Here is an 11229-nt window from a genome sequence, read left to right on the forward strand (position 1 = left end):
GACAGACTACAGCAGGAGCAGGTGGGAGCAAGCAGGCATTCCTCTCACACACACCAGTAGCACTGACAAGCCCATGTTCTCATTCTAGTTTATATGTCTTGTGCCATTTAATGCTCCCAGAAACCCATGACTTATTGCATACTGCACAATGCACAGCATAGTTCATGACAAAAGCAGCATTATTTCCTATCTAATGAAATGTATTATCCTCAGTAAAAATAATTATTTTCTTGTCTATATGATTGTTATTAAGAAAAATTTGCACAATTTTTTCAAATATTCAAATATTAAGTGTCAGTTCATCACCAATGAGGCACTAATTTGACATTTGTTTGGTGTTTTTTCCCTAAAAAGGAAACAGGCTTAATAGAGTCAGTGAGTGTTGCACAAAAATAAGGTAATGAGAGGCAATGCTAAGCCAAAGGCTAGAATAACACAACCCAGTGTAAGCATAGCTAGAATACTTCTCCATTTTAATAAGAGATTAGTAGGCACCCTCCACCTGTTTCTGTGGCTCAGGAGCTTGGCAACGATCCGTGTGGGCCTCGGTGCGAGACCGTACATCTGTTTGGCATGTTGCACATTTCAATCCCAGCTCTGCCACAGGCTTCCTGAGCTCACAATGAAATTAGTGTGTTCTGTGTGAGCTGGGTCCTCAACTACACGGCCGTTTGTTTTTCACCACAGCAAAGTCAACAGCTGTAGCTGTATTTGAAGTCCACCTAAAACCACCAATTAGTCCAGTGGCCAAGAAGCATGAAAAATTGAGACTGTTCCCTCACATTTGATGGGCTATAGGGCTGGCCTTGTAGGAATTAAATGTTATTTTTGCAGTCAATAGTCCACTGCTATATTTTATCCAAGTCAATATTTTGCAGCAGTAGATTTTAAATCCTGTTGGAATATAGAGTGCTAACTGAAGGTGCATCCCTAAAATCTGTTAGTGCTAGACAGATATTTGCATTGGGGCTGTGGCTGAGCAGATTTGAGGCATGCCACAGTTAGAGGAATGTTGCACACCTGATTCAGTCTCCTCACTCATGCCTAAACTTCACACCTCCTTAGCACAGCCAATATGAGTACACTCCAAACACAGCAAAGCTCTGCCAAAGCATGCACATGGATCATTCATTACTGGTCTGAATTCCCCCTGTGAACAATAAGGTAAAACAAATTAATGCTGCCCAGGTTAAAGGCCTTGCAGTATTATGACAGCCTTAAGGCAAATTCTGTGAGATAACTGGCCCTAATGAGATTTATAATCTCCTCAGACATCTATTAAAGGCTTTATCCTCCAAGTTTCTGCACCTGTTGTTAGGCTGTTTCACAGCAATGGGAGTCATCACTCCTTATATTTCACCATGTTAGCAATAAACCAAAAATAATCACAGTTAGCTCAGTCTATGTGGAAAAAATTGCTCCTCCTTCTACATTACCTGAATTAACTTTGGGTTTATCCTTTCAAAGAGGACCTGTAATGACAAATGGTAACACATCTTCAATCATTCATTATCGTTTAATCATTGTTTACCTGTCACAGACTCAAGAGTGAGAGAAAGTCTTATGAGGAATGCAGACCTGTCTTCCTATGCATCCTTAGCTCTGACTATCTCTACTAATTCTCTGAGGCCTGTTTCTTACATTGCCATTGACCTGCCGTTTACTGACAGACCCCTGTAGTGAATCAGCCTAAACATACAAACTGCAAAGGATTTCATTCAATAGCACTACTGAAACTCCTCTCCCTTCAAACATGGCCATTGTCAACTAATTAAGTTAGAACAGACCAAAGTCTTCATACAGGAAGTGATCCATCAAAATCTTGTCACGTTCCCAATTACACTAATCAGTGAGACCTGCCCTAAATAATTCAGTGTTCTTTTCCATCTTCAACTATAAAACTTGTTTATTGCATGAATAAATTGATTGAATGATATCATATACATATCCTTGTATGCAAATATAAGGGAAGTATAGCCATATTATATTGTACATCATGATATTTAACACATTCACCCCAAATAGCATATCAGACACATTTATGTGACTATCCTATAGGGGATGTAGTAATATACTTATCTTATAGAAAGGCATAATTTTGAGTCTAAAACCTCTGAATACATCAAACCCTATCCACCAGATGAGTCCCTAATAAATGGAATTATGTCCATATACCTATAATAGTACTTTGGTTTATACTAATATAGATAGGAATTTACTACTGCCACCTGCTCCACATTCCAAGCCATGCTAGAGATTTAACCCCTACCTATCCCAACTGTCCAGAACTGGACATAGTATGTGAGGCCATCCTTGTTGTACTGACCAATGACCATTCAGATTGAGTTTAGGCAGGTGGCACAGGGTCTGAACTGCTATCGTAACACAAGCCTGGGGCTGCCACCTGTACTGTGTGAAATACTAAACTAATAAATCGTATATTATATACATTTTAATTATTTATCCTTACTCAGGCAGAGAAACAGACCACGTTTTGTTTTCATAAAATTTCACTTTACTTCATTTAAGCAAACAAAATATTTTTAAAAAATTAGGAAGTCACACTCTGACATCTATAGTGTTAGCCACTTGCACCATGCATCACACTGATTAGCAGAGGAGGGAATACATGATGAGGGGAGGCACTTCACATATGTAAAATGTCTCTCTGATGGCAGCCCACTGAAACACCTGTCAATCAGTCTAGAGGAAGTAGGTCTTGGGTAGGTGCAGCGAGTGTGTAAAGGAGCAGGGCCAAGGCTCCTTTCGCTCAGCCTAAGTCATCCCCAGTTGGAGAGCTGATCTAGACCCTGCCCAAGCCCAGCAGGTCTAGGCCAGCCCATGTGAGCCTATCCACAGGCAGGCCAAGTCCTAAACAAGCAAGCCTGCTGAGCCTCAGACAGAACAAACCTGCCGCTGTCAAAGACCTTAAATGAATGGCAGGACAATAGTCAGGCAGTGGCAAGACAATGGAATTAGCTGCCAATTTGTATTACTTCCCCTCAGGTCCCAGAGCCAACTTATCCTGTTAAGGAGCTGATCTCAGCTGGGGCTACACAGCGCTACTTTGTGGCAGAAACAGCATAAGTGAGATAAAGCCCTTGTTATCCCACTTTTCCCTCAAAGAGATTACAATCTTTGCTGTGGTGCGGCTTTTTGGGTGGTGTTCTCATGTCGACTGGTTCTTCCCATGCTTGACTGACACCGAGCCCCGGGAGGTGTCATTCCTTCATGACACATCAAGTGTCGAATCACTGTAAGAGCTCAGTGTCCTCATCAGGTGCTGAGGGCCAATCACTGCATGTGACATACCACACTCTTTCTGGTATCTTCTGCATAGCTTCTCTGCACCAGCTGGGGGTAAGAACACCGAACAGGCATCAGAAAGAGGGGAGTGGAAGATGGACAAAACTTGAATGGAAGGAAACGTGCTGCCTTTTGCGTCAGGGGGCAGTATGAGTGGAATGTACAAGTGATAATGGGCTGTGGCGGGTTGGTTCTGTTCGCCTGATGCCACAATGGTGGCTTTGACAGCTGAGAGAACGGTGCTTTTGTGTGGGCCTGCCAGTGACACTACACATTGTTGTGAATGCTCTGCATAGCTGGCATTCTGCCTCGTGCCTTCCTCTGTGTTCTAGGCTTATCAAAAATTCCTTCTTCTTTCTGTCTTGCAATTCTTTTTGTGTTTGCACATTGTAGTAGCAGCTACTGTTGAGGCCAAAGAACCCTTGCAGAATGTTTTATTTAAATACCAGCAACTATTGAGGATTGCTTTATTCAAAAACTTACAAATGATTAGAAAGATAAAAAAGGTCTTTACCAACATTTTGTTTTCTTAGCATTGTCTTTTTGTCAGTTAATTCCAAAGAATCATTAAACCACAATTGTAAAAGCAATACATATTTTCAATACAAAAACAATAAAGATTCACAAATAAAATTTTACAGTAAACCTTCCAGCAATATATTTTTTATAGTGAGTCTCTGATTCACTATCATTTCTGTGTGTTTGTTTGTGATCCTCATATGGTGGACAGGAGAAAGTAGATGAGTAATAAACAGAAGTAGAACAGACTATTCCAGAGGTACAATACAAAGCATAGCCCTCAGCAGGTAGAGAAGAGGAACATATTTGTTCTCATTTTGCTTTTACAATGTCTGAAAATATGTTTTATTTGAAGAGGAGCTCTCATGCCCTGACAAAGAGGATACACTAATTGAGTTTCCATCTCATGTCTTTTAGTTAATATTGCGCAGAAAAAGGAGCACTAAAAAAAAATGTTAGCTCAGTTGCTCAGCATCTTCTCATGAATATCCTACAGAAAATAACATAAAAGGTACAAGTCCTAAGATTCCCTGCATACTAATCAAATTATACATGGCTATTCATTTATATATGATTAAAAATGCCAGGATCCAAATTGTGGGTTTTGGTGGTATGGCTTGTGCCCACATGTCCCTATAGAGGGGAGAATCTCTGTATCAGTACAAAGTTATTCTGACTAATCACTTTTATCATATATTGAAACATTTCAGGATGACAACACCCCCATACATAGGGCATGGGCGCTGGCATAATGATATAATGATGAAAATGATGTAAATCATATCTTATGGTCTTTGCAATCACCAGAGCTACACCTTACTGAACAATTAAGAAACAGGAGATTTAGGATGTTAGGAGAAAATGATCTTAGATGTTAGATCATTAGACAGCATCATCAAAATCAGAAAAAAATAACTTAGGTATTATCTTTTAGAAGAATGATTTTCATCACTCCAGTACAGCTGCAGAGGCTTGTGCCAAGGTGCACTTAAGCTGTTCTGGAAGCCTGTAGTAGCCCAAAACTCTACTTAAGGACATTCTGTTGTTTTTTTGATTTGTTAGCCATCTGTAGCGTGTTGTTTCACAATGTAATGCCAGACATGACTTGGAGGGGTAAGATAAACAAACATATACACAGCATTTGCAAGCTATTATTAGGTCTACCTACCTTGAACATTTACTTACCCGACATTTTCTTCGGTAGACCTTCTATCTCACAAGGTACATTTGATTATTACTTGGACATGATAAGATTTCTGGACATGTCTAAGAAGTTATAGGGATGACAACGAATGCCTATAGTAATTATGATTATTTGAACGAGATAAGCAATCTCTGTATAAATTGAGAGATGACAGTTTCCTGCTTTCATTATGGCATGCATTAGCTATGGCATCATTTCAATAAGCACAAAGTCTTCTCCAGCACATCCCTAATCAATAGGTTTAAAATCTGGATTCTGTGGTGGCCATTCCATTCCATATGTGAAAATGATGTTCATGCTCCCTGAACTACTTTTTCACAATTTGAGCCTAGTGAATCCTGCCATTATCAAGGGAACAAAATCCATTGATCCAGTCTTTATGCACTCTGGCAAATTGAAGCCTTTTTTCGATAACCTCACTGATAAGTGGGTTTTCGAAGGCTACATGACTGTTTAGTCTCAATCCCTTGAATTCTTTTTGCATTGTGCATGTAGAAATGCTCTTAGTTTCACTATTAAACATAGGCATAAGTTCTACTGCTTCTTTTTACACTTTGATTAAAAAATAAATAAAACCATGCAAGATTTTTTCCGACCACATTTTCACCCAAAATAATGGTTCACTTTTGCCCTTTCATGTTTTAATAATGTGTTCTCAACTTGAAAGTGATTTCAGCAATCTCCTTTGTTGTTTCCTTTGTTTTATGCAGCACAATAATTTGACACTTCTAAAACAGCATCAGTTAGGGTTAAAAAACTTGATGCTAGCTGAAACATATTAATCACTAAAGAAATTATCCAACTGAAGGCTCTCACATTTTTGCTTAGTTAAATCCAGGTAAGTATTTTTGACCAGGAAGTATGTAATTCATCCTGTACAATTAGCATTGCTGTCAAAAGTCACAAGAAACGGAACAATTTACATAAAACTAAAAAACAAAGGTACTTAAAAAACACCTAATCCTCACGCACACATGTGGGCCTTCACCAAATATAATGTCTAGTCCAAACATTTTCCAGCATGATAATGCATCAGAGCACAAACTACTCTATTAAGACATAGTGTGCCATGGTTGGTGTGGAAGAGCTCAGGTGTCCTGCACAGAGCCCTAACCTCAACCTCAATAAACACCTTTGTGCTGAACCAGAATCCTCACTGCACCCCAGACGTCCTCAGCCAACAGCAATTCCTGACCTCACTAATTCTCATATGACTGTAAGGGCAATTTCTCATAGCAATGTTCTGAGGTCTAGTGAAAAGCCTTTCCAGAAGAATGAAGGTTGTTATAACCAGAAAGGGGAACTAAATATGGAAAGGGATGTTTGAAAGCACATATGAGCTTGATGGCCAGGTGTTCACAATCTTTTGTCTACATGGTGTTTGCAGCATCACACTTTTCAGAGGAGCATTCATAATCTTCACTCATTCCAAACATGGAATCCAGTCCTTACTTACCTTGCACGACACGGCAGAGGACTACAACACTACTAACTTCTGTAATTAAAAGGAATGGGTAAGGCAAATGAATACCTTGCAATAAAGATTTAGACAGTTTAAAGTTTAGACAGACTGGATTAAATACACCTTATGATCATTTTACATCATTTTCAATGTCCAATATGCTTTAAGATTTGGATCAGGGTGAATTATATGATAATAAAATTGCTGCAGAGGTTCTTGGAAAGAATGAGGGTAAACCAAGCACTGTACAAAGTGAGCTGCAGCCAACAGAGCCATCATTATGGCAAGCTGAGCCCTATCCAAGAGGTCAGGGTAATCAGGCTGGAATTGAGCCTGCTTCCTGTCCTTTCACTATTCAATGAAAAACAAGGGATTTTATTAAGAGAAAACATCATTCCTTACCATGCTCTAGAGCCCCTCCCATGATCTAGAGCCCCTGTCACGCAACTACACACTGTGATACAGCCCAATGTGGGACAGGCCAGTGCTCATATATGGTACCCACATGTGTACTTTCACTCTCTCTCCCTTTCATTCTCTGTATTGCTCTCTTTTGCTGTCTCATATAGGCATACTTAACAAATCAAGACGAGGATATGCTTAAGATCTCACAATGCACACAAGATCATTAAACACTAATCATGCCAACACATAGGACTTCCACATGTGGTAGAGACAAACACAACTAGCCCTTACAATGTATTCCTACCTTTATAGGCTTCTTAAAAAAGAGACTCAGTGCAGTTAAATAACTTGAATGCAATATAAAATGCACAATTCTACATTCACATACACCCATCCGGTCTGGCAAACATATACCCCCAGCTGTTGGTCTACCATCCAAATGCCAGCTTGCTATTAATCCAGTGTTTGATCTTTTAGTTTGTGCAGCTGTAACATGAATCTGAACATATTTACTTTGTTTATGCCTTCCTCACACGCATTCACATATGGGGAATTGATGGGACAGAGAATTACATCAAAGGCGCTACACAATCCAGTCCTTACCTTGTGCCAAAAACCTGCTTCTGCAACATGTCAAATAACCAGAAATACACAACTTTCACTGGAAATTTCTTTAAAACTGAGCTAAACTATATTCAAAGAAATCATGCATTCGAAAACATTAGCTTGACCACACATTATTTTGTACTCTGATCTAAAAGTCTTCAAAATCAAAAGATCAATAGGAATTGAATCAGTTGAAAGTGGCATAATGTATGCTAGGCATGCACACAGATTACTTATCCCATTTCATGATGTTTACTGAACTATGTGGCACTCCCCTTGAATGCTTTTCTTCTAAATCAAGGGTCAGTATGTTTCAGAGTCACTCATTCAACACTTTTCAAAGTATTCAAAACTTATAAACAAACATGTAAGCTCTGTTAAATGCTAGGTCATCCTTAGGGGGTTTTGGAACACCTTTAAGGCCCATTCATCAAATTTAGCACCACCAGCAATGGGAAGAACCTTAACAAAAGAAATTAAGCATTGTAGCCCATATGGTCATTGGCTTACAAGAGAGAGTGCCTGGTTTTGCATGGGTGACTTTTTATTTGCAGAAAGGCTTGTAAGGCAATAAATAGAGAGATCTATGCTATGATGTAGCAAGAATTGGAGGGTAGGAAAGCAGCTTTACTGCCCAATAATAAATATTGCTGTGGGGGATGCACAACAAGAGCCTATTCTTGTTGTTTCTACCAAGCTATCAATTAGGATATTTTGCCAAAGGATATGAGAAACACACGGCTACATCAACCAGCAAAGAACAGAATACTCCCTACACTATAATGGTTAATATGAAATTGTTCAATAAAGTGTAACACCCATATGTGACACATCTGTGAACTCTGTTTAGATAAACCATGCGTTTTTACTCCTACACAGACATTCAAGCAGATAAACCGCAAAGGTTTTTATTGCATATCAGAAATGACTGGTTTCTATGTAGGGGTAGAGACTAGCAGGAGTGTGATGAAGAAGGAAGCAGATGTGAGGGAGTGAAGAGAGCTTCTGGGAGGAGAGACAAAAAGAGCTCAGCAGTACCTGCCCTCCTGTCTGCTAGTGTGGCCCTGAGAACTTTGCTAATCGGCCCAGTTCTCTCCAAACACAGCACTGGCCCTGAGCCTGCTCCACATTCCACAACTTCCAGACAGCTCTGACTTTATTTTGAGGCAAAAACGGCACCGGCTTTCTCACATGACATTCCCAAAAAAGGCACTGTGGCCCTAGCCTACCCTGATTGGTCTATATGACTCAACCATTGAGGAATTAAAACAATATGAGGTATAGCAAACCCAGTTGTGGAAGGTGATCCAATCCTTCAGAAAAGAGGATCTGTAAACAGTATGAAGACAAGAGAAATGCATAAAGCTTAAGCAACACTGAGAACTACACACAGCAGCTGAGTAAAGCATGTTATTTGGCTAAAAAGCATCAAGACACTGGAAACACATGTCAGAGCATTTAAATCTATAAAATGCTTTCAGTAATTAAACCAATAATAATTCAGCATAGCCTGGAAAGTTAAACATTCATGCAACTGGTGTTACTTCACTGAGACAAATCACTCATTCTTCATTTCCACAGACACCATAGGGAAAACAATGAAATGTGATCATATGCAGTCATGAGCCTAAAGCAATACCACAGGGAGCCCAACCTCATAGCTTCTGTCTTCTTTAGTAAATACAGTGTATTTACATGAAAAAATACAAATAACACAGACTAAATAAAAGCATCCTGACCATTTGCCAGTCTCAACACCTGATGTTCAGGTAATTTCCATAATAACCGCTATAAAATACTTGAAAACTTAAAGGATCATAAAAACTCTACTGCTGCTTTATTATAAAAGAAATAACACATATTTGACTAATCTTGTTAGTCACCATAATGGTCTCAAGTGAAATACTGTTTAATTAAAACTGTGATTAAAATAAATCAAAATTGTTTTAAAATGCAAAGGGTTTTTACCAAAAGGCTACCTTGGAGATTAAAATTACATTTTCTTAACGTCACTGAAGCCTTATGTGTAGAGGAAATTCATTAAAATATTCATACCCCAATTAAATACTGTAAAATGAAAATGAATGTCATAAATATCACCAGACATCATTATAAAATGGTCCATCTATACACAAAAAAAATCTTTAATATTTAAAATGTGTGTGAAATAAAGTGATATATATATATATAGAGAGAGAGAGGGGGGGAGAGAGAGAGAGAGATTTCTCAGAATGCAAAGTGCAGATGCATGCGAGGAAATGAATGCTCTCAAAAATATGTTTGTTATTTTGTTATTTCAGTAATGTTTAGAAGGTTAATACAATAAAAGTTCAGCTCTAGATATAGATTTAAACTGTAAAGTCAGAATTGGTGTGCAGACAGTACAAAGAAGTTATGTGCCTAATCTCCTGTTCGTTATTTAATTGCCCTGAGTACATATGACCCACCATGCCTCCTTAAGTTTCTTATTTGCATACAAAACACATCTCTGGGGAAATGCAAATTAATGCCAATTGAGATCCTGATCATTTTCAAAGAATTGAAGCATTTTAAGCATCTTCTTTCTAATTGAACCACTGCTTGTCCCTGCCAATACAGTGCTGACTCACATGGCAGCTGATAATTGGATCAGTAGTCTTAATATGTTAAGATGTTTGTAATTCAAAGATTTGATTGCTTTTAGTGTTACATCCTTAGGCTATATAACACTAACACTGTGGAGCCATGAAATAAATGAGACATAATAATTCAGTAAACACAGCGCTAGTGCCTCACAAAGCAAAATCAATTATGACTGAATTACATTAAACTACACAAACTACTGCCACATTAACTACATACTGGTGCTTGAGTGGCGATATATAGCAGTTTTAGAATTCAGCATCGAAATATATATACAAATAAAAATAAAAATTGGAGCTATGTTAAAGCTGCTTTTTTTAGACATATGTGTCACAATATGAGTGAATAGCTCTTAAACGTTTCACCTGATTTTACAATTATGAACACAAGTATGTTTTGGAATACATGTCTTACACATGCTACAATTTCACATGAGACATCTATCCCATTTTAAAAGCAATCTTTCTATAATTTTGTGTTAATCCATAGTGACAATACAGTAACTTACAATTTAGAAGAAGAAGAAGAAGAAGAAGAAGAAGAAGAAGAAGAAGAAGAAGAAGAAGAAGAAGAATGGTTATTTAGTTGCCAAAATGTTTAAAGCCATGGAACTAAAATCTGAATTTAAAATTCAGATGTGAATTTAGATGTGTACAACATTGTTGTTGAGCTAATTGACTAAAAACTGATAGTAATAGGTTGCTAGGAGTAATGAGTTATACCATAATAAGAAAAGCCAAATTCCTATAGATTACTTTTTTCTAAAACCACAGGGCCTATTTAACATTCTTATATCCTGAGGGAAAATGAAATTGGTTGCGAATAGCTTAATGTGGACTACCTACTAATTAGACAAAAACTGACAACATTTATCATTTGTCTTAGCTTAGAAACCCCAACGCATAATTTCCAACGTTAAACTGGATTACATTTTGTGCTGCATGGAAACTGACAGTGCAACGGTGCTGCAGCACAGCTTACTGGAAACCAGTGTAAATTGTATTTAAGAAATATTTTCCTAATTTTAAGGTTTCTGTTTTTGTGCCTGGTAGAAGAGTGCCACCTACTGAATATGAGAAGAGCTGTCATATTCACTTGTCCAACC

General features: G+C 38.2%; 1 long non-coding RNA gene across 1 annotated transcript; it reads right to left on the reverse strand.

Annotated features, from left to right (window-relative positions):
• Positions 1–456: 456 nt before the first annotated feature.
• Positions 457–1801, reverse strand: LOC113654538. The gene is made up of 3 exons (XR_003443414.2): positions 1579–1801; positions 1437–1472; positions 457–1150 (listed from the first exon to the last, which is right to left on the reverse strand). It is a non-coding gene; the product is annotated as an uncharacterized LOC113654538 (long non-coding RNA).
• Between the last annotated feature and the right edge of the window lie 9428 nt (positions 1802–11229).

Source organism: Tachysurus fulvidraco, chromosome 6 (genome assembly GCF_022655615.1).
Source record: "Tachysurus fulvidraco isolate hzauxx_2018 chromosome 6, HZAU_PFXX_2.0, whole genome shotgun sequence".
In the NCBI taxonomy this organism is placed as follows: Eukaryota; Metazoa; Chordata; class Actinopteri; order Siluriformes; family Bagridae; genus Tachysurus; species Tachysurus fulvidraco.